Below are 27,463 nucleotides of genomic sequence, written 5' to 3'. Positions count from 1 at the left end.
GTTTTGACAACTTTGGTATTAACCAACCACTAAGGTGTTCTTTTCACAGAATATATGTTCCATTTGCTTTGTTCTGAAAATTCAGGTTTTTAGTAATGAAGGCCACAGCTGGACACCAAAAGATTACACAATTATGTCTTCAGCATGCCTCAGGGGGTCTAACAGGCTATGACCCACAACGATCATATCAGCAGCTTTTCACTTCCTCTTGAGTCTCAGCCAAGGTGGTGTTGTGGTGCACTTCCCAGATTATCTCTCTCCAACTCTCTCCCTAAATTCAGACTTTCTGGACATATTCTAATACTTTTTAAAAAATTATTTTTATTGAGGTATATTTAACAAATAAATGGACCTATGATATTACTTTAACCAACCCTTTTTTTTTTCAATTGAGTCCAGCACAGCTGGATGCCCTGCTTCAAAATCCAACACTGAATTGAAACCACTGGGCAAAATCCAGGTTTTTATTAATTTTCTGATAGGCATTAAATTCTAATAAACACACAAACAATGGTATGAAAAGAAAGAAAAAATATAGACTTAGGAACAAGCATATATATGTCATAAAACACATATTTGTACTTGACGGTTTTGTATACATGTTTTAAAGGCTTCCCAGCTCAAGGATTATTAGAGTACTGGTTTTGTAAACCAGGAATCACATATTCAGATTTAACTAAGACCTTCCCAATGTATTTCAGAGAAGTATAACACAGAGGTTAAGAATTTGGACTCAAAAGGCTAATGATTTGGGTTCAAATCCAGACTCTTCCATTTTCTAACCTTGAGCAAGTTATTAAATTGTCTTACCTCAGTTTGCTCATCTGTATAATGGGAATGATAATGACTAACCTCATAGGAGTTCTGAGGACTCAGTGAGGTAATGCACATTAAGTGCTTAGTCCAGTGATTGCACATATTTCAAGACAATGGTGAGTACAAGCCTCTTGGATTGATGACTTCAGTAATCTATTTATTTATTTCCTCTTATTTTGCAGATAAAGAAACAAGTTCAGAAAAGAGCTGTGTTACTTGCCTAAAGTTGAGCAGACCAAGGTAGGATGCTACAGAGCCAGGAGCAGAACCCAACTTTCCTAAACCTCAGGAAACCTGAGGTGGAACCCTGATTGATACAATACCTGGCCCACAGCATTTACTCAATGAATATTAACTGCTAATAGTGTTAGTAGTATTTTGTTATTTTTAAAATATTATTTATTGAACCCATAGAAAAAGCCTTCAACAAAATGACTCTAAGTGTAAGAATACGTTTTTGTCTTTGTCTAAAATTCTCCTTAAGGATGATGCCTGCAACAAGTAAGTAGAAAAATTGTATATAGATAGATAATGATAAAGCAAATATGGAAAAATATGAACATTTGCGGAACCTGGTAAAAATATATGGGAATTCTTTGCATTATTTTTGCAATTTTTTATGTCTGAAATCATTTTAAAATAAAAAGTTAAAATTTTTTAAATAATAAAAATTAATAGAATTAAAATTAAAATTTTCCAACAGATTGACTCTGGCAATATCCAAAGGTCTGAGGCAAGGATTGCTGATGTGGAGTGAAAGAGATTGGTATACGATGCCTATTTTTTAATTGCAGATACTATTTAATAACCAATTCAATTTCTCATATTAATTGTGCAATATCTCTATGAACTATTAATAAGTAGAGGTTCAAAAGAGAAGAAGATTATATTCTGCTTAGGGAGAATGGAGGGAGAATGGGTATGATTTCACTAGAGAAAAATGAATGATGAAAAGGCTGAAATCTGGGGCCATCTGCTGGGATGCGGCTTTGTTCGAACACATCACTTTTGATTAAGAGATTGCAAACCGACTTGTTATTAAAATTATAATTCAAACTTTGTTCGTGGCTACACAATTAGAACCTCTCAGACAGGCCGCCTACCCTTTAAACATGACATTTGAGCTAATACCCTGTCCTTTTGCCAAGACACACACTACTAAAAATCACTGGAAACTGAAGGCACTGAAGTTCAGCAATCAAACCCCAAATGCTGATTGTCACTGCTCAGTGCCCACAGTGAGAAGTTTCATTTAGGCTTATGAGGATGCATCAGCAGACCAGAGCTTATCACCAGGGCATCTGTGGGCTGCCCCCCACTGTGACTGTGAAACACCCAGGAGACACAATGAAAAATCTACATGCCTCATGACTTCATCTAATTTCCTCAGTCTTCAGCTATCACTGTCTTCCATTTGCAATCTGTTCCAAGGAGAGCACAGACTACCCAAAATTAGGGTCTTAAAGTAGAACTTAAATCTCTGACTTCTATATTTTACAAAGTAGTCTTTAAAACCTACCAAATATGCAATACCTTGTTAGACACTGCCCAGAAATATATGAGGCACCATCTCCATCTCTCTATTTAAAGAGAGTTTATAATCTATGGGAAAGATAAAACATATAAATATACACCAGAAACAAGTATGACATCATCTTTGGCCACACAGACGTTCCAAAAGGAAAGAGATTAGAAATGAATTTTGTGGGATGTTCACCATAATGTTAACTTGTTTTCTCTGAGTGGTGGGAATTGGGTTGATTTTTGCCTTCTTCTTCTTAGTACTTTATACCTTGTTTGGATTTTTCTGGTAAGTATGAATCATTTTTACAAAAACAATACTGCTATTTCAAAAAAGAAAAAGCACTTCATAGAGGAAATGGTACTTTTTAAATGGATATTATTTGGTAGAATAATAGTAAATTTGTTGGGTGCCTGGTCCCCACATTACCTCCTTGGGACATCATTAAAGGAAGAGAGGCACCTCCTCCATGAGCATGAGTAAATGCACAATCCCCCACTATTTGCTCCTAATTGTTCTCTCAGTAAAGTCCAGGAATATGCAAGTGGCACAAAAGGCAAGGCTCTTTCCTTTTCTGTAGTCATTCCAGCAGTTCCAATGGAATGACTACAGAAGAGGCTACACAGGAGCAGATGTTTCAGGAAATGCTGTAATTTGCCAAAGAGAAAAAATCAGCTAATGAGAACCAGCTCATGGTTCTGACCTGCCTGTGAGCAATTGTCTACTCACTGGTCGGTCATAGCAGCCAATGGAATGATGTCTTCTCAGAGGAAATAACTCACCCCCGCTGTAGAGAATCTGCATACAACGCAACTCTCCCATCTCAGAACCCTAGAACAGTCTATGCTTAAATTGCTTGACTGGTTAGAACTAAACCTTTTCCAAAAACAAGGCAACATCATGAAGCAGACAGAACACAGGACTGAGAAACAGAAGACATAAGTTTCTTCCCTACTTTGGCACACAGCATAATGTGCAACCTTTGATTCACGGAGCCTCTTTTGAGTTCAATTAGCAACATTACTCTCTAAATTGAGAATGTTATCACCTTGCACTTACTACTTTACAAGGTTATTTTAGAGATCGATAAATAATGTTTGTTAACATTTTTCATACCTTGCAAAAACAAAGGATTATAGTTATGATCCCTATATTTTGGAAAAACATAGTGTGTGGTTATCTTGTTTAAAGATGACGAGAGGACTTTTTTCCTCCAGAAACACCAATCCCACATCTTTCCTGGATTTTAACCTAACAGGAAGGTGTCAAAAAGACCATCTTGAATTTTCAAGTGACTACAAGTGAATGAAATACAAGTTTTATATTGTGTGTCTTGATTCATTCATTCAAGAAATAGACCTTGCCTATCTACCGTATGCATTTTAATATAGAAGATCTATTGCTGTACGATAGATTCAGAAACAGATTAGAGGTGGGCCAGCCTCTTGGGTAACCCAAGCAATATCATACAGGGGAAGCTGAAATATAGTCTTTGTGGGACTAAATTATTATAAATGTAATAAGATGAAGAACATGTGTTTACCAGAACTCCAATTAGGGAAAAAATATATATGGCTGGAAACAATTACTTACTAAACTGCTTTGGATGTTCTGTGAGACCCTACAAAGGCGCATCCAAAATAACTACATTCCAAATCTGAATGAAGTGAATTCAAGAGAATGGGAAGATAACTAGAGACAGTGAGAACAGACAACTTTTTTGAAGAGTTCTGCTAAAAAGGAAGCAGAGTAATGGGGGATGGTCAATGAAGAGTGATATAGGATCAATGTGCTGTAGTTGTTGCTATTGTTTATTGTTGAAGATGAGAGAAATTTATGCAACTCTATATACTTTGATCAGTAAAATAGAAAATAGAAAAAAAAATGGTTGCCTTCAATCAAAGGTAGATGTGAGAAGCTGAGGGCTTTGACTTTGCTAAGTTTAAAATATATACTTGGGGGCTGGAGATTAGACAATAGAGATGAGGTGGGGGGCTGCTACCAGTAGTGATTTTTCTCTACTTTATTTCATATAGTGCTTAAACTCACCTCTAAATGAACAAACACTTAAGTACATCTACTCAAACAAGCATCAAATTATTAGCCTGTAAGAGATCCCCATGTGTCTTGTTAAGTTGTGAATAGTCCTGTTTGAAGGACTACACCATCATAAAGTCGAAAACTATAAGTGAAACAAAGTTCATTCTTTTAGACATTCAATCATGTCCATGTTCCTTATACTTCTCTAAAACCACTTTAGACAAGACTGATGCCATATGGCAGTACATGGAAAAAACAATAATGCTAAGGAGACTTGATGTTCTTTGTTCTCCTTTGTCTTTTAAATTTCTTTTTAACTAAAGAACTACAAATATGAGACATGAAGCTGTTTTGATACAAAGCCCAAAAAGGGACAGAAATATTATTATTTTGATGTTACACTAGACATTCCTCCTACAAAAAGAGATGATGTCCCAATGATTGGACATTGGAATTCGTAATTCTTTCCCTCCTCCTTCTCCCGGAAAACCAACAAACAAATACATAGACCACCAGTCAAACACAAAAAGTGTATAAAATTGAAATTTGCAAATGTCTGAAATAAAGCTCAATCTGGGAAGCAGTCAATGTATCCCTTGGTGCAAGTTAATGCCGACTGCCTCCAACAAGAGCCACAGCAAAATGAGGCTGAGATTTTAAACACAGAGAACACAAGAATAAGGGGCATTAAACAACCTAGCTGATGAGGCAAAATATGCATCACCCCAGTTATGGTATGTATTTAAAACACTAAACCAATAAGCCCCACAGTGTTTATACAACCCAGAATCAGAGGAAAATGGAATTACCATTATTAAATTTAGGTAAACTAAAACCTAAAACAAAGAAACACAAGAACCTGGAAACCACACTTACTATTTCAGCTTCTTCTGCACCTTATTTGGGAACTTCGTACCCTTGGAAAGTCACTTTAACTCTCCGGGACTAATTTTCCTCTGTGAAATTAAGTTAGATTAGATGATATTTACAATGCTGAACAGCTACATAATATAACACAGGGGAGTTATAAAGCCTGGGGTCCAATGCCTGATCTGTCAGAAAGTGTTGGGCAAGTCATTTAACCTTCCCTGAGCCCCAGAATTCCTCATCTATTAAATGGAGACAAATTAACCTGCTCTGCCTACCTTGTGTGGCTGAAGAGAACTGGATTGAAAGTGGTTAGAGAACTGTAAATGTTATACAATTATAATTAAGTAGAAGGATTATGATCAAAACATCTAACAGAAAAGATCTTTTCTTCTTAATTTCCAAAGGTAAAACAAAATGTGATAATTCTACTGCTCTGAGCAACTTTGGAGCCAACAGCTGATGAAGTATTGGAGATGCAGTGTGGGGTAGTGAGACTCAGAAGACAAATTCCCACACAGACTCTGTGTGACTTCAAGCAAGGTACTTAGTCTGATTTCCCTCAGCTTCCAGATCTGACAGAGCTGGGCAAATTACAATACTTACCATTTACTGAACGCTTAATACTTGCCATGCATTGCTCTTCACATACCTTCCTTCTGTTATACCTCAAAATAGCCCTATGAGATAGGTAATATCATCATTCTCATTTTACAGGTGAAGTAACTGGCACTGCACTGGGACTTAACTTGCTTAGGGTCACCTGGTGTTCAGTGACAGGCAGTCAGTCTGATTTCAGCGTCTATGCTATTGACCTCTAATCAACAGTTCTCAAACTTTTTGGTCTGAGAACTGAAAAATTACTGAGGAGCCCAAAGAGCTTTTATTCAGAATTATATCTGTTGATATTTACTATATTAGAAATTTAAATTGAGAAAAACTTTAAACTTTATGAACTCATTTAAAAATAAGAATCATAAACCTATTACATGTTAACATAAATAAAATATTTTGTGAAAAAAATTACATTTTTCCAAAAACTAAAATAATGAGAAGAGTGGCACTGTTTCACAGTTTTGGGAGACTCTTTAATGTCTGGCTTCATAAGAGACAGTGAGAGAAATGGATTACCTCCCAACTCCATCCCCCAGTGGCAATAAAACAAAATAGTATATAAGCAAATGGAAAAGAAACTAGAAAAAGATCATTACAATTATATAAGCACCATTTTAACATTTATCTAATAAGCATCTTAAAATTTCTAAATTAGAAGGTCACCACATTTAGTGAATGAAATGGAATAATAATCATAATGAGATTCTAAATTGCATTTTATACTTCAGTGATAATCCCAGACAAATCAGCCGTTACTAGCAATTACTGATAATTTATTTTTGCTAACAGCCTGAAAAAGTTTTTGAAGGGAAATTAATGATCGAGAGTTTGATTAGGAAAAAAAAAATGTATACGCCTATTTGATTCTAAGAAGGTCTAATACAAATCTTCCTAAGCAGAAGCATGGTCTAAGCGGGGGAAAGGACGACAAATGAAGGACTAATAAGGCAGGGAGACATAGTTTGATTCCTGTGAGAAGATGGGGTTAGAGGCAGCATCTGAACTCAGTACTGAGTGCGCATTCTTTCTGCACACCTGTGATTTATTTCCACCATTTCCTTCTTCCAGCCACTGCCATGCCATTCCTTCTTTCCATCTATTCCTTTCACTTCCATACTCAAACAGGGCCAGTCTGCTCTTTATGATGCCATGAACTTGACATTTCACCTCAGGAAATAGGCAAAAATAATATTCTGAATTCCTTTCCCCACTTGAGCCACCAAGTAAACCTCACTTAACACTGAGACAATCTTTATTCACTCACTTTATTCACTTTATTCATAATGCTTTGTGAATAACGATTATCTGTCTTTATCTCCTTCAGGTCTTCATGCAAATATCACCTTCTCAGTGAGGGCTTCCAGGGACAGCCATCTAAAATTGCCAGCCCCACCAACATTACCACTTCCCTATTACTTCCCTCTCCTCTCGTTGTTTTCTATTTTTTTCTATGATATTTATCACTAGCACATTAAAATTTTCATTTATTGATTTTATTTACTTCTATCTCCCCAACTAAAGTGTAGGTTCCATGAAGACAGGTATTATTGTGTATGCTTCTCTCATGGTTGAGTCCTCAGCACCTATGATGGAGCCTGACACACAGAAATTGATTTCTGCCTTTACTGCACATAGCTCCTTCCGTACTGAAGAGAATTTGACAAGCAGAGTCTTCAAATTGGCTGTCCTAGTCAGATTCTCCAGCTGCCTTAATGCCTACAAGCTCTTTAATGCTAAATAGATAGATGTGAGGAGCGAAAACCACGAAACTCATTTGTTGAATGAGTGAGTGAATGAACAAATGAACATAACATCTGTCTCTGTGGGAAGAAGAAGAAGTAATTAAGTCATGCACTATGCTCTTAAGGAGCTCATGGTTTACCAATGACTCTCAACCAGGTACATGTGACAGATGACATTCACACCTGTCAGACAGTTCCACAGCCATGTCCAACATTACAAACTGTGGCACTAAAAAAATGAACTACATGTATATGTGTAAATCTCTCGTGTCCTGAAACAACACCCTTTTGCTCCTACTCAAGAAAGCATTAGGAGCTAGGATTTCAAGAGGATGAACACTATTTCCACATGGGTAACCCTGAATCTGTTCTATTTTGTAAAGTAATTTTTCCTAAAATTTAATACTTTCATTGTGATTAGTAATCAATTACTTAGGACATAAATCACAAGTGTTGGCAACATTCCAGAATTTTAACTGTGCCTTATAGAACCTCTTGTCTAGAAGACAAGATGAAGAATGTCACTTGAGAAATAAGAGAAGCTAGTTGGTCTAGTAGAATAATATGTAGTAAGTAAGTAGAAAACACTTGGATGATACAGGAAAAATACAGGACATTGTTCTTGTTCTTGAATCTGTCTCAGAATGTGAACTTTTATTCTTCTTTGTCTATCCCCCAGTGCCTCTCTAGCAATAAAGCCTATCATATACGTGGAACTGCAGGGTTTTACAAATAAATAAATAACTCACTGGATGAAAAGCTTCCTTTGCAGAACAAAGGAAGAATAATGGATTTTTTTATTACCTGATATGCCAGAGATTCTAAAGGTCCCCTAACCTACGTAGCTCACAACTCATTCTTCAAGACTCAGCCACTACCTTCTACCAAAGTCTCTCTGACTTTCCCAACCCAAACCTCATTTTTCCTACCCCTTGATCATGTTTTATTAGTATCTTCCTTAATATACTCACCACATTTTACCTTGTGGAAATCCTTCAATTTCAGCTCCAAAGTCTTTTCATTCCCTGACCACTTCTGTTATCTTGGACTGGTTCCTTTGTTATACATACTCATGAAACCATGTTCTTTTCTTTCAGGGCAGTTATGTCAGCTCTAGTTACACATCTGTTTATAGGAACAATTAATTTGGAAATGTCTCCCCCACTAAACTTTAAGTTGCATGAGTCTAGTGACCACATATTATTTCACCATGTATTCCCACCATGAGCATAGTGCCTGGCTATAGTAGCTGCTCTATTAACACCTGTTAAATTAATAAATTAATGATTAATATGTAATTCATATATATGTAGTATCTTCCCTAAAGATTTTAAGCTCCTTATATCTCTCATAACATGTGCTTTATAAACATGATAATGGCTTAATGAATATTAGATAGGATATATTTTCCTAAAAGCTGTGTATACGTGCATGAAAATATATATGCATCTATGTGGCAGGGAAAAGAAAAGAAAAGAGATACATAAGGAACTAAATGCAGCTTTAAGAATTCAGCACTGCTCTCTGTCTTTGGCCTCCATCTTCCTTCAAAAGACTTCTTTTTGTATGTGTGTTCAAACTGAATACTTATTTTAAACCATTACAAGGTGTTATGCTGTTGACAAAAGAACCTGTTGCAGCCTTTAAAACAACCTCAAACAGGATAATAGCCCTTCGTCACTTGAACAAAAATTCATTTTTATTGAAATTAAACAGCATTTATCAGAATCTAAAAGAAAAAAATAATAATTCTGCCACAATTGGCAGCTTGGCTGGACCAGTATGTGCAATATATTCACTGGTAATAATGGTTATGTAGGATGCCCTTTGGGACCATCATTTACTCACAAGGACATAAACATCACAGCTACTTCAAACACATTCATTATTCTGAATACTCCATTTTCATTTCAACTGTATTTTTTGAGCATGTAATTTTCTTTAAGAAGAAAACATCTTCAGGAAATGACTAAGTAATCCTTGGACCCTTCAAAGGACAGATGTAATACATTTTAGTCACTTTGTCATGCAATTATCACCCCTTCTCCCAAAAGGCCAAGTCAGCACAGAGTAAAGGAAGAGACTGGAAAATCCTCCCTGGCACCCTGGCCAGCTGCAGCCACTTGGCCTGACATGTGGTAGAGACAAACTATCAACAATCAATTCTTAATCCCCTCTTAGGGCTGTTTGGCTGCTTGTCCTGACCCATAGCTCGCTGTCATAGTCTCCTCTGAAACCCTGTGGCATCTAAAAAACAATTCCACACAGGGCTAGGGTTCCATTCTGGAACACTCTTAAGTGCAAAGTATTTGCATTTGACCCTTTACATGTTCACTCACAGATGCCTCTTTTCATAGCAGAGCACAGGACCTGAAATAACCAGGAGATCCAAGTTCACTGGCCAGGCTCTGCTGCACAGGCCAGGGGATTATGAGCATGGCAGGTAGCAACATAGGGTCTCCCTCAGTTCCCCTTCTGTTTTCAGAGGGAGGTGAATTATATGACTTCAAAGGACTCTTTCAAGACCAGAGAGTGTATGCATTTGGTGGGATCAGTGTTTTGATGTGCCAGGCCTATTTTTCTTTCTGTTTCCTCATTGTTGAAAATAGGTAACCCTTTCCTTAGTGAAGGGAATTTGACAAGGACGAGTCCTCAAAGTAGTTAACCCTGTCAGATTCCTAACCTACCTCCAACTTAGAGAGACTCACAAAAGGAAAAAAAACCCCAAAAAACCCCAACTACATGTGGTATTAAACCAAGAATTTTTAGCTAAGTGCTATTAAGTATCCATAACGGTGATAAGTGTGTGTTACATGGGGCTGGGGGTAGAGTGTCATTTAAATAAAGATCACAATCCAAGTCCAGAAAGAAACAAGAAATGGATTTTTAAATTAATACATGTCAAGCCATTCATGTCAAAATACTGAACTTTGTGCAACATATGGCCAAATAAGTAAATGCAAGAAGGTAAGACTGATACAGTCATGGAAGGAATGAGTAGGAATTAGATTTTGACCTGTGCCTTAAATTTGATAAAAAAGAAAAAATTAGGGAGGAAGTTCTTCCATAAACATGCCAATGTTTAGAGATAGAAATGAATAAATATGTGCAATGCTTAAAAGTATGAGCTTTGCAATTTGGTAGCCTGGTTTCTGATCCTTGTTCTGTCATGTAGTTTTTTGTCTTTAGGTAAGTTACTTAACCTCCCTGAGCCTCTAAATTTCCTCATGTGTAAAATAATGATATTAAGAAGGACTACCTCAGAAGGCTGTTATGAGGATTAAATTACATGAAATCACACAAAGTAATACCCAGCACAAAGCAAGTATGCAATAAATGTTAGCCATATTGATAGCACTGTACATTAATATTTGCTGATAACTTATTGTGTACTAATCACCCTTAGGCCCAAGAGATACAAATAAAGTGAAACTATGCCCTTGACCTCAAAAAACTCTCAATCTGAAAATGAAAGAGACTAGTCAATAATTCACTGTGATACATATTGTGCTACAGCTATGAAAATAGAAGCACAGAAAATGAATGCCTAACAATGGTTGGGGAGCAGAGAAGGATGAGGAAAAAAACACTACAAAGAGGGTAATGATTATGATAATTCTAACAGAATGAGTAGGAATATATAAGTCATAAGAGAGAGAAGTTTCTCTAGATAGAATAAATATAACTTGCAAAGGCATGGATGTTTAAGTGATCTGAGAATTGCAAACAGTTTAGTGGTTGGATAGAGTTCAGGGTATGGAGGAGAAAACAGCAAGGAGCAAGGCTGGAAAACTGAAAGAAAACCAGATTTGAACTTTTTTTTTAGGCAAAGGAATCAGATGATGAGGACTAAGAATTCTAAAAAGAGGAATCAAAAATTCCAAAGGCAAGGTTGAATCTGTAAATTATACCCAGTTATTGAAGGGCTTTAAATGTCAGTTTGAGTACGAATTTTAGTCTATGGGCTGTTGGAAAGGATTCTTAGTTCTAAAATAGGGGAGAAATACTGAAATTCTATTTTAGGTAGATTAGGCTGATGTACGTCCAAAATAGGAATTAAAAAGAAATTCAAAACAAGATAACTAGCTAGCAAGCTGCAGCATACATCCAAGAATAATACAATAAGGCCCTGGACCTGGATTTTGACAGTGGGAATGAAGGAAACAAATCCAAGTTATGCCTAAATAAATCTGGATACAGCAAATAAATAAGAGGGAGAGTCAAAATTGCCTGGAAGAAATAAAATTTATGAGGGATGTGTGATGGTAAAATACATTGACTGTAGACCATTTATTTTAAGAGAAGAAAAGATAACGGTAGAGAAGGCTATCAGACTTTTGGTGTTAACCTCATTTATTCATCCATTCTGTTACTCACTCATTCAAAACTATGTATTAATACTTATTAAGACAGAGTAATATGAATCTGTACTGGAGATAGAAAGATGGTATAAATATAGATAGGGGAGATATGAAATGTACCTTAGTAGCCATTAAGACAAGGTAGAAAATAATACTTTTTTTTTTCTAGTTTTTTTTTTTGGTGGGGGGGGGTATAATTGATTTACAATGTTGTGTTAGTTTCAGGTATACAGCAAAGTGATTCAGTTATACATATACATGTACCTTTTCTTTTTCAAATTCTTTAGAAAATGATACACTTAATAAAAGAGGGATTTCAGTGTAGTGAAAAATTACCTTCAATTGAAGAAACCAGAAAAGTCATTATGGAGAGGTTAGGATGTGAGCTAGGCTTTGAAGACAAAGTAAGTTCTTCAAACACAGGGTGACTGAGGAGGAACCAAGATGGCGGAGTAGAAGGATGTGCTCTCACTCCCTCTTGCGAGAACACCAGAATCACAACTAGCTGCTGGACAATCATTGACAGGAAGACACTGGAACTCACCAAAAAACATACCCCACATCCAAAGACAAAGGAGAAGCCACAATGAGATGGTAGGAGGGGCGCAATCACAGCAAAATCAAATCCCATAACTGCTGGGTGGGTGACTCAAAGACTGGAGAACACTTATACCACAGAAGTCCACCCACTGGAGTGAAGGTTCTGAGCCCCACGTCAGGCTTCCCAACCTGGGGGTCCGGCAACGGGAGGAGGAATTCATAGAGAATCAGACTTTGAAGCCTAGTGGGAATTGATTGCAGGACTTTGATGGGACTAGGGGAAACAGAGACTCCACTCTTGGAGGGTACACACAAAGTAGGGTGCGCACCAGGACCCAGGGGAAGGAGCAGTGACCTCAGGGGAGACCGAACCAGACCTACCTGCTAGTGTTGGAGGGTCTCCTGCAGAGGTGGGCGGGGGGGGGGGCGGGCTGTGGCTCACCGTGGGGACAAGGACACTGGCAGCAGAAATTCTGGGAAGTACTCCTTGGCGTGAGCCCTCCCAGAGTCTGTCATTAGCCCCACCAAAGAGTCCAGGTAGGCTCCAGTGATGGGTTGCCTCAGGCCAAACAACCAACAGGGAGGGAACCCAGCCCCACCCATCAACAGTCAAGTGGATTAAAGTTTTACTGAGCTCTGCCCACCAGAGCAACAGTCAGCTCTACCCATCATCAGTCCCTCCCATCAAGCCTCTTAGATAGCCTCATCCACCAGAGGGCAGACAGCAGAAGCAAGAAGAACTACAATCCTGCAGCCTGTGGAACAAAAACCACATTCACAGAAAGACAGACAAGATGAAAAGGCAGAGGGCTATGTACCAGATGAAGGAACAAGATAAAACCCCAGAAAAACAACTAAATGAAGTTGACATAGGTAACATTCCAAAAAAAGAATTCAGAATAATGATAGTGAAGATGATCCAGGACCTCGGAAAAAGAATAGAGGCAAAGATTGAGAAGATGCAAGACATGTTTTAAAAGATCTAGAAGAATTAAAGAACAAACAAACAGAGATGAACAATACAATAAGTGAAATGAAAACTACACTAGAAGGAATCAATAGCAGAATAACTGAGGCAGAAGAACGGACAAGTGACCTGGAAGACAGAATGGTGGAATTCAGTGCTGCAGAACAGACTAAAGAAAAAAGAATGAAAAGAAATGAAGACAGCCTAAGAGACCTCTGGGACAACATTAAACGCAACAACATTCGCATTATAGGGGTCCCAGAAGGAGAAGAGAGAGAGAAAGGACCAGAGAAAATATTTGAAGAGATTATAGTCGAAAACTTCCCTAACATGGGAAAGGAAATAGCCACCCAAGTCCAGGAAGCACAGTGAGTCCCATACGGGATAAACTCAAGGAGAAACACGTCGAGACACATAGTAATCAAATTGGCAAAAATTAAAGACAAAGAAAAATTATTGAAAGCAGCAAGGGAAAAACGACAAATAACATACAAGGGAACTCTGATAAGGTTAACAGCTGATTTCTCAGCAGAAACTCTACAAGCCAGAAGGGAGTGGCATGATATACTTAAAGTGATGAAAGGGAAGAACCTACAACCAAGATTACTCTACCCGGCAAGGATCTCATTTAGATTTGATGGAGAAATCAAAAGCTTTACAGACAAGCAAAAGCTAAGAGAATTCAGCACCACCAAATCAGCTCTACAACAAATGCTAAAGGAACTTCTCTAAGTGGGAAACACAAGAGAAGAAAAGGACCTACAAAAACAAACCCAAAACAATTAAGAAAATGGTCATAGGAACATACATATCAATAATTACCTTAACGTGAATGGATTAAAAGCTCCAACCAAAAGACACAGGCTTGCTGAATGGATACAAAAACAAGACCCATATATATGCTGTCTACAAGAGACCCACTTCAGACCTAGGGACACATACAGACTGAAAGTGAGGGGATGGGAAAAGATATTCCATGCAAATAGAAATCAAAAGAAAGCGGGAGTAGCTATACTCATATCAGATAAAATAGACTTTAAAATAAGAATGTTACAAGAGACAAAGAAGGACACTACATAATGATCAAGGGATCAATCCAAGAAGAAGATATAACAATTATAAATATATATGCACCCAACATAGGAGCACCTCAATACATAAGGCAACTGCTAACAGCTATAAAAGAGGAAATCGACAGTAACACAATAATAGTGGGGGACTTTAACACCTCACTTACACCAATGGACAGATCATCCAAAATGAAAGTAAATAAGGAAACAGAAGCTTTAAATGACACAATAGACCAGATAGATTTAATTGATATTTATAGGACATTCCATCCAAAAAGAGCAGATTACACTTTCTTCTCAAGTGCGCATGGAACATTCTCCAGGATAGATCACATCTTGGGTCACAAATCAAGCCTCAGTAAATTTAAGAAAATTGAAATCATATCAAGCATCTTTTCTGACCACAACGCTATGAGATTAGAAATGAATTACAGGGAAAAAAACGTAAAAAACCCAAACACATGGAGGCTAAACAATATGTTACTAAATAACCAAGAGATCACTGAAGAAATCAAAGAGGAAATCAAAAAATACCTAGAGACAAATGACAATGAAAACACGACGATCCAAAAGCTATGGGATGCAGCAAAAGCAGTTCTAAGAGGGAAGTTTATAGCTATACAAGCCTCCCTCAAGAAACAAGAAAAATCTCAAGCAAACAATCTAACCTTTCACTTAAAGGAACTAGAGAAAGAACAAACAAAACCCAAAGTTAGCAGAAGGAAAGAAGTCATAAAAATCAGATCAGAAATAAGTGAAACAAACAAAGAAAACAACAGCAAAGATCAATAAAACTAAAAGCTGGTCCTTTGAGAATATAAACAAAATTGATAAACCATTAGCCAGACTCATCAAGAAAAAGAAGGAGAGGACTCAAATCAATAAAATTAGAAATGAAAAAGGAGAAGTTACAACAGACACCGCAGAAATACAAAGCATCCTAAGAGACTACTACAAGCAACTCTATGCCAATATAATGGACAACCTGGAAGAAATGGACAAATTCTTAGAAAGGTATAACCTTCCAAGCCTGAACCAGGAAGAAATAGAAAATATAAACAGACCAATCACAAGCACTGAAATTGGAACTGTGATTAAGAATCTTCCAACAAATGAAAGCCCAGGACCAGATGGGTTCACAGGTGAATTCTATCAAACATTTAGAGACGAGCTAACACCTATCCTTCGCAAAATCTTCCAAAATATAGCAGAGGAAAGAACACCCCCAAACTCATTCTACGAGTCCACTATCACCCTGACACCAAAACCAGACAAAGATGTCACAAAAAAAGAAAACTACACGCCAATATCACTGATGAATATAGATGCAAAAATCGTCAACAAAATACTAGCAAACAGAATCCAGGAGCACACTAAAAGGAGCATACACCATGATCAAGTGGGGTTTATCCCAGGAATGCAAGGATTCTTCAATATACGCAAATCAATCAATGTGATACATCATATTAACAAACTGAAGAATAAAAACCAAATGATCATCTCAAGAGATGCAGAAAGAGCTTCTGACAAAATTCAACCGCCATTTATGATAAAAACTCTCCAGAAAGTAGGCATAGAGGGAACTTACCTCAACATAATAAAGGCCATATATGACAAAGGCACAGCCAACATCATTTTCAATGGTGGAAAACTGAAACCATTTCCACTAAGATCAGGAACAAGACAAGGTTGCCCACTCTCACCACTGTTATTCAACATAGTTTTGGAAGTTTTAGCCACAGTGATCAGAGACATAAAGGAAATAAAAGGAATCCAAATCAGAAAGAAGAAGTAAAACTGTCACTGTTTGCAGATGACATGATACTATACATACAGAATCCTAAAGATGCTACCAGAAAACTACTAGAGCTAATCAGTGAATTTGGTAAAGTAGCAGGATACAAAATTAATGCACAGAAGTCTCTTGCATTCCTATACACTAATGATGAAAAACCTGGAAGAGAAATTAAGGAAACACTCCCATTTACCACTGCAAGAAAAAGAATAAAATACCTAGGAATAAACCTACCTAAGGAGACAAAAGACCTGTATGCAGAAAACTATAAGACAGTGATGAAAGAAATTAAAGATGATACAAACAGATGGAGAGATATACCACGTTCTTGGATTGGAAGAATCAACATTGTGAAAATGACTATACTACCCAAAACAATCTACAGATTCAATGCAATCCTTAATGAACTACCAATGGCATTTTTCACAGAACTAGAACAAAAACTTTCACAATTTGTATGGAAACACAAAAGACCCCGAATAGTCACAGCAGTCTTGAGAAAGAAGACTGGAGCTGGAGGAATCAGGCTCCCGGACTTCAGACTATATTACAAAGCTACAGTAATCAAGTCAGTATGGTACTGGCACAAAAATAGAAATATAGATCAATGGAACAGGATAGAAAGCCCAGAGATAAACCCACACATATATGGTCAACTTATCTTTGATAAAGGAGGCAAGAATATACAATGGAGAAAAGACAGTCTCTTCAATAAGTGGTGCTGGGAAAACTGGACAGCTACATGTAAAAGAATGAAATTAGAACACTCCCTAACACCATACACAAAAATAAACTCAAAGTGGATTAAAGACCTAAATGTAAGGCCAGACACTATAAAACTCTTAGAGGAAAACATAGGCAGAACACTCTATGACATAAATCACAGCAAGATTCTTTTTGACCCACCTCCTAGAGAAATGGAAATAAAAACAAAAATAAACAAACAGGATCTAATGAAACTTAAAAGCTTTTCCACTGCAAAGGAAACCATAAACAAGAAGAAAAAACAGACTGCAGAATGGGAGAAAAAATTTGCAAATGAAGCAATGGACAAAGGATTAATCTCCAAAATATACAAGCAGCTCATGCAGCTCAATATCAAAAAACAAACAACCCAATCCAAAAATGGTCAGAAGACCTAAATAGACATTTCTCCAAAGAAGATATACAGATGCCAATAAACACATGAATGGATGCTCAATATCACTAATCGTTAGAGAAATGCAAATCAAAACTACAATAAGGTATCACCTCACACCAGTCAGAATGGCCATCATCAAAAAATCTACAAACAATAAATGCTGGAGGGGGTGTGGAGAAAAGGGAACCCTCTTGCACTGTTGGTGGGAATGTAAATTGATACAGCCACTATGGAGAACAGTATGGAGGTTGCTTAAAAACTAAAAACGGAGCTACCATATGACCTAGCAATCCCACTACTGGGCATATACCCTGAGAAAACCATAATACAAAAAGAAGCATGTACCACAATGTTCACTGCAGCACTATTTACAATAGCCAAGACATGGAAGCAACCTAAGTGTCCATCGACAGATTAATGGATAAAGAAGATGTGGCACATATATACAATGGAATATTACTCAGCCATAAAAAGAAACGAAATTGAGTTATTTGTAGTGAGGTGGATGGACTTAGAGTCTGTCATACAGTGTGAAGTAAGTCAGAAAAAGAAAAACAAATACTGTATGCTAACACATATATATGGAATCTAAAAAAAAAAAAGGTTCTGAAGAACCTAGGGGAAGGACAGGAATAAAGATGCAGACATAGAGAATGGACTTGAGGACACGGGGAGGGGGAAGGGTAAGCTAGGATGAAGTGAGAGAGTGGCATGGACATATATATACTACCAAATGTAAAATAGCTAGTGGGAAGCAGCCACATAGCACAGGGAGATCAGCTCAGTGCTTTGTGACCACCTAGAGGGGTCGGATAGGGAGGGTGGGAGGGAGACGCAAGAGGGAGGGGATATGGGGATATATGTATACGTATAGCTGATTTACTTTGTTACACAGCAGAAACTAACACAACAATGTAAAGCAATTATACTCCAATAAAGATGTTTAAAAAAAAAGAAAAGAAAAGAAACACAGGACCATATGACCAAATAGCAGCGATGTTGAAACAGGAAAATAAACATTGAGTGCGGTACTGATCATAAATAATGTATGTCTCAATAAGAGAGTCTAGGGTAATTCTGTGTCACCTACAATGCAATTTGAAAGTACTTATACAGGACAAATCTATATAAAATACAAATCTCTTAACAATTTCTTGGCTTTTTCAAAGACATAATTATTGATTTTAAAAAGAAACAATTTTGTACAGGATATAGTGTATCCATAGGTCTTGGACTCTAGGTTTCAAGATTTAAAATGGCTTTTAAAATGCCAACCATGAGTAACAGAACAAATGGTGTTCTGCTTTCTTGTTAAAAAGGATTATTGTGCAAGCCATCTCTATGAATGTACATGCCAGAAGCCTCCTTAGCTGCAGAAAATCTAGTGCCTTTCAAAGTTTTCTTTTGAAATCTCTGAAGAATGAGATTGATGAAAGAATCCCTAATGTCTCTTTTCTTTGTAATCCACACCACACAAGATTTAAGAGCTAAACCAGAAAACATCAAAAGACTTGTTCAGAATTGTTCAAGGAGAAACATTGATGTTTTTTCCCACCGACGAGAAACACTAAAATTTTTATAAAAGGTAAAAGAAGATATGACCTGCAGCATGTCTACTACAAGATGCTGTTACACCAGCTACCATAAGCAGATCAATATAAAACAAATTCATATTTCTGACTGCCTGAAAGGAAAAAGACCCTCAGAAATTCACAGTGCATGAAAGAAAAATGGTGTTAGCAAGTAATGAATATAAAGCTGGATCCCAGTGACCTCCAAGCCTATAAAAATCCAACACATTTTTATATAACTTTATTATTTCTTGTTTGGAGCTAGTGGTAAATAACTCTGGTATTCATTGAGAAAGGGATAGCAAGACACTCTTTTATCATTTTAAGGCCCTACTTGGCCAATAAAGATACATCTTGTTGTAACTGAATTCTCTCTTCAGTCTTTAAAAACGGAAACTACATCACCATCAGGAAATATAATTAACTGTCGTGGGGATTATACTGGTCAAAGAGAATTACCTAGACATAACCCACCATTTTAGGATTTCATACGAACGTGATACCTAAATTTGTAAAGTTTTCTATGGTTTTCTAAGCTGGTTTCTTTGTATTATTACTGTTGAGATTCTCAGGGAGTTTGTGAGATAGAACAGGCAGGTGATATAATCCACATAAGACGAGGAAGCCGAGCATCACCAACTTAGTCCTCACACCTGAGAATGAACAGTAAGTGAAGAGTTGGGATTATAACCCAAGGACCTTAATTCCCTATCTAATGGTCTTTCTCCAACACTATAGCTGACAAGCAACCAAGTTCTCTACACTTTCTCCTCTATACCAAAATTGACACATGCCTCTTTCACACTAAGTTTTAAAATAAATGATAACATAAAGAGTTATATTCACCTAGTCAAAAATGGGTGAAATGTGGGCATGGACAGTTTTCGTAGGTCCCTTTCAAAGTAGCAAACACCAGCTTACAGGCTCAGTCTTCACACTGCCATAACACACAGCAGCTTGTCTGTGCACGCTTAATATCTACACCTCAGTAAGGATTAGTTCTCAGAATGCAAAGAAAACTTTATAGATTACCATGATAACCATGGTCTACAGCAGGGCACAAGACCAAAATGAAAAGATGAATCCTACAAAGATAAGGCCACGAGAAAAACCCCAGGGGTATCATGGCTGAAGAATGGGTCACAAATGGAAATGTCTATAGAGATCGGGCAGATAGCAGTGAGAGAACTGGGCTGGGTGGTAAGTGCGGTGGGCTGGAAGCATACTGTTTTGAAGGCAGCAACACTATTTAGCTCTAGTTGAGTACTGCCATGCAAGAGACCATGCTGGGTGTTGCCAAACTTTCCTTTTTTTTAAGAGAAACTGGACTATTATGAGGACTTTGTTTTACAAATTCTAGCAACTAATTGAAAAAATTAACACTGCATGGATCAAACAAAACTTGTCTGTTGATTAAATTTGACCTGTCAGAATCAGCCTGTAGACTGACAATTTTCAACCTCAAATTTCAATTTAAAACCTTCAGTTTAAGCAACAGAAACTCTTTTATCCTTTCTGGGTTCAATTGTATTTAATTGCTCAAAGATGCCCAACACAGGGGCCCTTAAAGGTAGACTAGAGTTTTCATATACTCACTGGGATCGGGTGGAAAGGAGGCGATCAGAATCTAACCTACTACAAGCTTATTATTTCCTTACAATCTCTAGTTGTACCTTTAAAATTTATGCAATATTTGCCTTCCGATTCACAATACATCTGTGTTGTTCCCTTTAATATCAAAAAGATGATTTGCACCTCTAATCTTCTAGTAAAACTGACCCTCCAGGAAAACATACCACATTTATCCTGCGGCGTCCAAAACCTCTGAGTACCTTGTTCAAGAAGCTCAGCCCTATATTAACCAGAGTTCTCTCAGGAGTGCCACCCTTTCCTACCCCCAGCTGTCCCTGCACCTAAAGCTTTAGCTCCAGCGATCCATCAGACTGACAACAGCCAGGGGCTGGTGTGGCATACCCAGAGATAGGCTCCCACGGCTTCTCAGGGCTCACTGAAAATGCAGCCTGCTGGTCTTGCTTAATCTGATCAACACCCCAAAAGCTGTCAGAAACAATGGCCATGATTTTTCAGGCCTTCTCTGGCCTCTTGCCTTTCAAAACAGCACCCCTGCCAAAGTACCTAGAAGAATAATTTATCTTCCCCCCGGGGTTGAGATTTCAAAGCTTCCTTTCTCCAAAATTGCTTCACACCACTTTCATCTTTAATGCTAAACTTCACAACGAAGTGAACATCAGAAGAGCTCAGTGGGAGAGCCTCATATGGAAACTGAGGGTCCCACAGCAGTACTGCTCATTGCAGGTGTTGAGGTATTTCACTTACTGAGGCCATTCTTGAAGACATCTCTTCAGAGGAGCAAAATAATTATGTTCCTTCTAGAAGCACACACTTGCTTCTAAGTAGTTGATGTCTCTAAAAAGGTAGATTAAGCACCAACATACATATACATTTCAAGGGTATGAACATATATGGACACACATCATTATATATTAAAATGCAGCAGAGCCTGAAAATCTATTTCTTTGTTTAATTCTCTATTTCATTTCAAAAAGAATGCTTAGATGTATTTCTCTTGTATTCTTCTATCTCCAATACTAGAAATATCCTTTGTGTGGCAATGATTAATGGCTCTCAAAAGCAAAGGAAGCTGTTTCCTCTGAAAGCTTTCTGGGACTCTAAATGTACACTATTTTTTCTGTAATAAATATCTCCATATTTTTATGCACAGTACCTTTTTTCCCTGACCATTGCATGATCATATTAGCTAAATGTTTGTACAGTATTTCATTTTGAGGCCTTCAGAATATTTCCTCCATCCACCAAAAAGCATCCTGCAGCTAATTCATTCTTCATGGTTTCAAACCAAAAGAGAAAAAATTGTAAAAATTAAAACTGCCAGAGAACCATAGAGTTAACTTGCCTCCACTCACAGGCCTCAAGAGGAAGCCACAAAGGAATTTCTGACAATTGCAATTTGTCTTAAATATGCCAATACACTGTTCACATTCAAGACTCATTAAGCAGATTTGTAGCATTCACTTCACATCTGATGTACTAGATCTTCAGAAAATGGATTTTTTTAACCCACTGGTGACAGAAAAACAGACTTTCGCCACTGGAGTCTTTAGCAAAAACCTAAGCAAGCCTATTCCCTGTGAGTCATGAGATGGCATAAGAATAGATCAGAATCTGCCCCAATATAGTGTCCAGTTAATAGTAACTTGAGGAGAAACTACTTTGCTTCCAAATTAGGAGCTGGATAAAAACAGATAGTTGTGGACTTTAAACCACCCCCTTACCATATACTTCTCCACTCCCTCCCCCAGCAAGATACTATAAGAAGTAGTGGTGGTTAATAATCTGGACTTTGGACCCCAAGACTAAACTCAATTTTAGTAGAAATATATTCTTACAGAAATTTACTTCTCTGGGCTTAAATATCTTTATCTTTAAAATGGAGATAATAACATCATATACTTCATAGCATTGTTGTGAAGATGAAATAAGATGATATGATGTGTATAAAGCTTCAGATTAGGACTTGACAGGGTAAGTGACCTATAAATGTTTTTGTTACTGTTGTTATTTACTGAGGGCCTACTAAGGTTAGAACATTCTTCCAGTGACTATAAAACATAAAAATAAGAATGAAGACGACTTCTCCCTAACCTCACTCTGATTCAGGGCTCCTAGGAAAAACCTCACCATGTTCCACAACCTTCTCTCAGAAGTCCAACATGGATTCTGCAGTTTCCATGCTTTCCTGATTTGAGGGAATGGTGTTGTCAGCTGGCAAAAGATGATCTACTGCCCTAGAAGCCAGTACAAGCATTTGAAATTCCTTTACTGACTCTGTTAAATATTGGTTGGGTCACATAAACTCTCTGTGCACCTGTTTGCCCAGGTGAAAAGTGGAAGAAAGAATATCTTATACAATTTCACCTACAACTTCCTCCTTCTACTCCTTTTTCATCTTCGTTTCACAGCCAAATTTCTCTAAAGAGTTGCTCATGTTGTTTTCACTTCCCTCTCATTTCTCAACCAACTTCAACCTAAAGTTGCATTGTCTCAATAATCAATTAAATACTATTATATGTGTACACAGTGCTATTGTGTGTGTTGGCTAACAGTGGCCAACACATATTAAATACTCCAGAAATGTCAGCTATTAATATCATTAATAGGCATTACCTAACAAATTGCTTAATAAAAGATGGGCAACAGCACGAAGCACCTTCTCTTTCTCCATAGTTGCATACATATTTTATGTTGCATATTATATGCTATAATTGGAGAAGGTCTCAGGATGTTTATCTAGCAAGTCAGTTATCTGTGTTTCCTCCTCTGTTCTCTGTTTTCATTTGATAGTACAGATCTGGTTAATTATTTTCCAGCTGTAATTATTATATAATTAATTTGCATCACACAGCCATGTGACCCCCTCCTGTTCTTTGAGCTCCATAGACTCTGATATAGATTTTTTTTCAGAAAGAGGCAGAGAATGTGAGTTTTACTTAAAATGTGATACTTGCATATAATAATATCTGGGCTATGCTCCTTAACATCATTAAATCCATACAAAGACATCCACTGGTACCAACTCATCACTCCAAACTTGATTGTGAAAAATCAAGAGTATGTCAGAAACATCAGTAATCATGGTTGGAAACATCTTAATACTAGAAGGTGTTCATCTGGAAAGTTCCGGTAAACAGGTCAGTGCCCAAGCCCTGAGCTGGAATACAAGCTTCTCCAGGCTAACATTACTGTAGCAAATATCCCGGAAACCCCACAGCAGTAATGGTACAGTCCAGCCTTCATTTGCCGTTATGGCTCATTCCCTTCTTCGCCAGCAGTGAGGGTATCCTGTTATCCTTTTTTTTTTATATACATATAAATTTATTTATTCTTGGCTGTGTTGGGTCTTCGTTGCTGCGTGTAGGCTTTCTCTAGTTTCGGCGAGCGGGGGCTACTCTTCGTTGCAGTGTGTGGGCTTCTCATTGCAGTGACTTCTCTTGTTGCGGAGCATGGGCTCTAGGTACACGGGCCTCAGTAATTGTGGCAGGCGGGCTCAGTAGTTGTGACTCGCGAGCTCTAGAGCACAGGCTCAGTAGTTGTGGCACTTGGGCTTAGTTGCTCAGCGGCATGTGGGATCTTCCCAGACCAGGGCTAGAGCCCATGTCCCCTGCATTGGCAGGCGGATTCTTAACCACTGCGCCACCAGGAAAGTCCCTCCTCTTATCTTAATTTCTGGCCCTTCATCAACTCTTTTCTTGCTGAGGTCTTCTTTATTCTTCAAAGCTTATCTTTCTGTAGTTTAAATATCCAGAGACTTCAACTGTAATTTTCTAAAAGTGCTTACTATTTTCTACATTGTATAGTATTATACATGGAATAATTATGACTGTAGTTAATATATTCATGTGTCCTATCTCCTCAACTGTATCTTAAGCTCTATAAAGGTAGAGTCTGTGTCTTTTCCATCCATGTGCATCCCCGCAGCAAAAGCATAGTACCTGTTAGGTCCTTAATAAATTAATACAGCTTAATTGATAGGATGAAGAAAGGAGTGGGGAAGGAGAGAAAGAAGAAAGGAAGAGAAGGAGGGAGGGAGGGAAAGGAAGGAAAGATGGATAGGTTAATAAATACTTCTAAGAATTTTTTTTAAACAATTATGTCTATCTTCAAAAAGCTTCTGATCTAGCTGGGTAGATAGAAACACATATTTTTGTACAACAGGAAGCCTGTATTAGGTGGTCTATAACCACACAATATAGTATTTGGCTTCTAAGAAGAATGCTATAGATTGAAAGATGATAGTCTGTGGGGTGCAGAACTCAGACAACGCTTTATAAAAAGGTGCTTTTTTGGCTAGAACTTGAAGTGGAGAATTGGATAAGCAAAAATGAAAGAGGATGGCCAGTCCTAGAATGTTCCTTGATACTCAACCTCACTTCTTGTATTGGCCATTAGTAATTAGTGACTTCTGATCTGACTAACACAGTGATTGCAGCTTGACTTTCGTGGGCTTGGAGAATAGTCTTCATAACAATAGAGGATAAACCCTAATATTTAATGGGTACATTTATTATGTACCAGGCCCTGTGCTAGGAGCTGAACATAAATTATTTAACCTAATCTGTAGGAAAACCACTATGATTATATCCACTCTACAGATAAGAAAGCTGAAACAGAGAGGCTAAGCATCTTGCTCAAGATCACACAGTTAGAAAGCCGCTAATGTAAGAATCAACATGTGGTGCTTAGAAAACCTGGAAAAGCAGAAACAGAGCCTTCAATTCCCTCACACATTTTTCGTTTTAGTGATAACACAGAGTTTACCTGACAGCAAAGTTTACCTTGTTTAATTAGTTTTTGTCTATACATCCTACATCTGTGTTTTCAAAATTCCAGACATGAGAAGATGAGATGGCATGCTGGAAATTCCCATGTAGCCTTCCAGATCCACTCCCTACTCTCCTCCACCCTGCTCTGCACCCCAGCTGCTGACCTGGAGGACCTGAAGCAAGGCACCTTCTCTGTGGCTTCCCACTGAGGTTATCCAGAGAAACGCATGGACAGAGAACCAGAAAAGAGAAAAGTCAGGGCCTGTATTCCCCAGATGCCTTACTGATGTACCCCCTCAGGTTGGTTGTGACCTCTACTAAAGGGAGAAGACTCCTGGTAATTCTCTCTCTCTCTCTCTCTCTCTCTCTCTCTCTCTCTCGTGCTCTGCCACCCCCGTTCTCGCTCTCACACACTCTCTCTCTCTTATTTTAATAGTTTTTTTTCCTCTTAACCTTTCAGGTCTACAGGTGGTGTGATGTATGATTTTCGTGTTACCAGTCTACACCCACACTTGTTGCTTTTTCTCTGCTCAGACATTTATGAAGTACCCCTTTATTAAACTTTCCTCAGTCACAACATTTAAGTGTGCCATCTGTTTCCTGCAGGGAGCCGGAATGATATAGGTGGTAACTTTGTGAATTAAAACAGTGATATTAAAAACATAAAAAAATGTCCAATTCTGAGATACTTTCTAAAAGAAGTAACACACATGGATGAAAGACTGATGCAGATAATAAAACAGAAAAATAGAATTTATTCTTAGATTTCTGAGCCCAGGTGATCTAGAAAACAATAATGAGAGAAATGAGGACACTAATAAACATTTAGGAGTTTATATGTTACCGTGATTATCTGTCTCTTCATTTGAATATCTGTTTGAGGCAATACAAGTCCTTTTTTGTTAAAAAGAAATTAAACAAGACAGATAAATTGAAGTACTCTCCATTCCACACTCCAGTTTTGTCCTGCTAGCCCCCTTTCCCAGAGAACTCTCTATCATAAATTTAATATATACCCTTAGAAACTATTTTTATACTTTACATACTATTGTTATTATTTATAATGATACAATTATAAAATTTTATGTGTTACATTTACTATTTCCATAATTTGGTAACTTGAGATTTTCATTCAAAATTATGTTTTGGAGATCTATCTATATTGACATATATAGATCTGTCATTTAACAGTTATGCAATAATCCATCATATGAATACATCACATTTTCTTTATCCCTTCCTCTATTGACAGACTTTTCACGACAACCCACAATGCTTCAGTGAATCTCCTTTATAAATCTCCTTAGGAACTACCTCTAGGGCTCTTGTGGCATGGCTGGACCCAAAGAAAACTGAGTTTAGATACCTTGACTTTGAAGTGCTGTGCTCCTGTTTGCCAAAATTAAATTTTAACAGTAGTCATAAACAAAATAAGAAAGAAGAAATGAAGATAAAGATATTTCTGTTTGCAGCAGCTAGATTTCTATTTTTTTCAACTACGAGATGAAAATAGCACTGTTCACCAGGCCCTAAATCAGGTATCTTGCAATCGTTATCTCATTTAATCTTCACACCTACACTTCAGGGGATGACAGAAATTCACAGATGCCTCATTTTAGGTAATAGTTTCAATCTCTACTACAGCTACATTTTTTTAAAGACTTTTTTAAAGAACAGTTTTATATTCACAGCAAAGTTGAGAGGAAGATACAGAGATTTCTCTCATACCCCCCCATCCACACATGCGCAGGCTCCCGCATTATCAACATCCCCCACCAGAGTGGTATATTTGTTACAAGTGATGAACCTACACTGACACAGCACAATCACCCAAAGTCCGTAATTTACATTATGGCTCACTGTTGGTGTTGTACATTCTATGGCTTTGAACAAATACACATGTAATCTATCAGTACAGTACCATAACACAGTATCTTGATGCCCTAAAACTGCCCTCCAACTACATTTTTTATGAGAATAATCTAAAAAATAGAAAATTCCAACTGTCTTAAGTGCATCCTTTTTTAAAATCGGTTTTTCAGTGCAAATAAAGA

At 37.5% G+C, this 27,463-nt stretch overlaps 2 long non-coding RNA genes across 3 annotated transcripts in view; one reads left to right on the top strand and one right to left on the bottom strand.

The window, feature by feature from the left end:
• LOC103008605 (uncharacterized) overlaps positions 1-27,463 on the bottom strand; it is a 448,254-nt gene that overhangs the window by 262,820 nt on the left and 157,971 nt on the right. The gene's annotated exons all lie outside the window — the stretch shown is intronic.
• LOC103008402 (uncharacterized) lies at positions 994-25,697 on the top strand. Its single transcript, XR_451972.2, has 3 exons — positions 994-1,056; positions 5,653-5,788; positions 25,477-25,697. It is a non-coding gene; the product is annotated as an uncharacterized LOC103008402 (long non-coding RNA).

This window comes from Balaenoptera acutorostrata, chromosome 10 (assembly GCF_949987535.1).
Source record: "Balaenoptera acutorostrata chromosome 10, mBalAcu1.1, whole genome shotgun sequence".
Taxonomy (NCBI): Eukaryota; Metazoa; Chordata; class Mammalia; order Artiodactyla; family Balaenopteridae; genus Balaenoptera; species Balaenoptera acutorostrata.
This window is presented reverse-complemented; position numbering and strand designations above follow the sequence as displayed.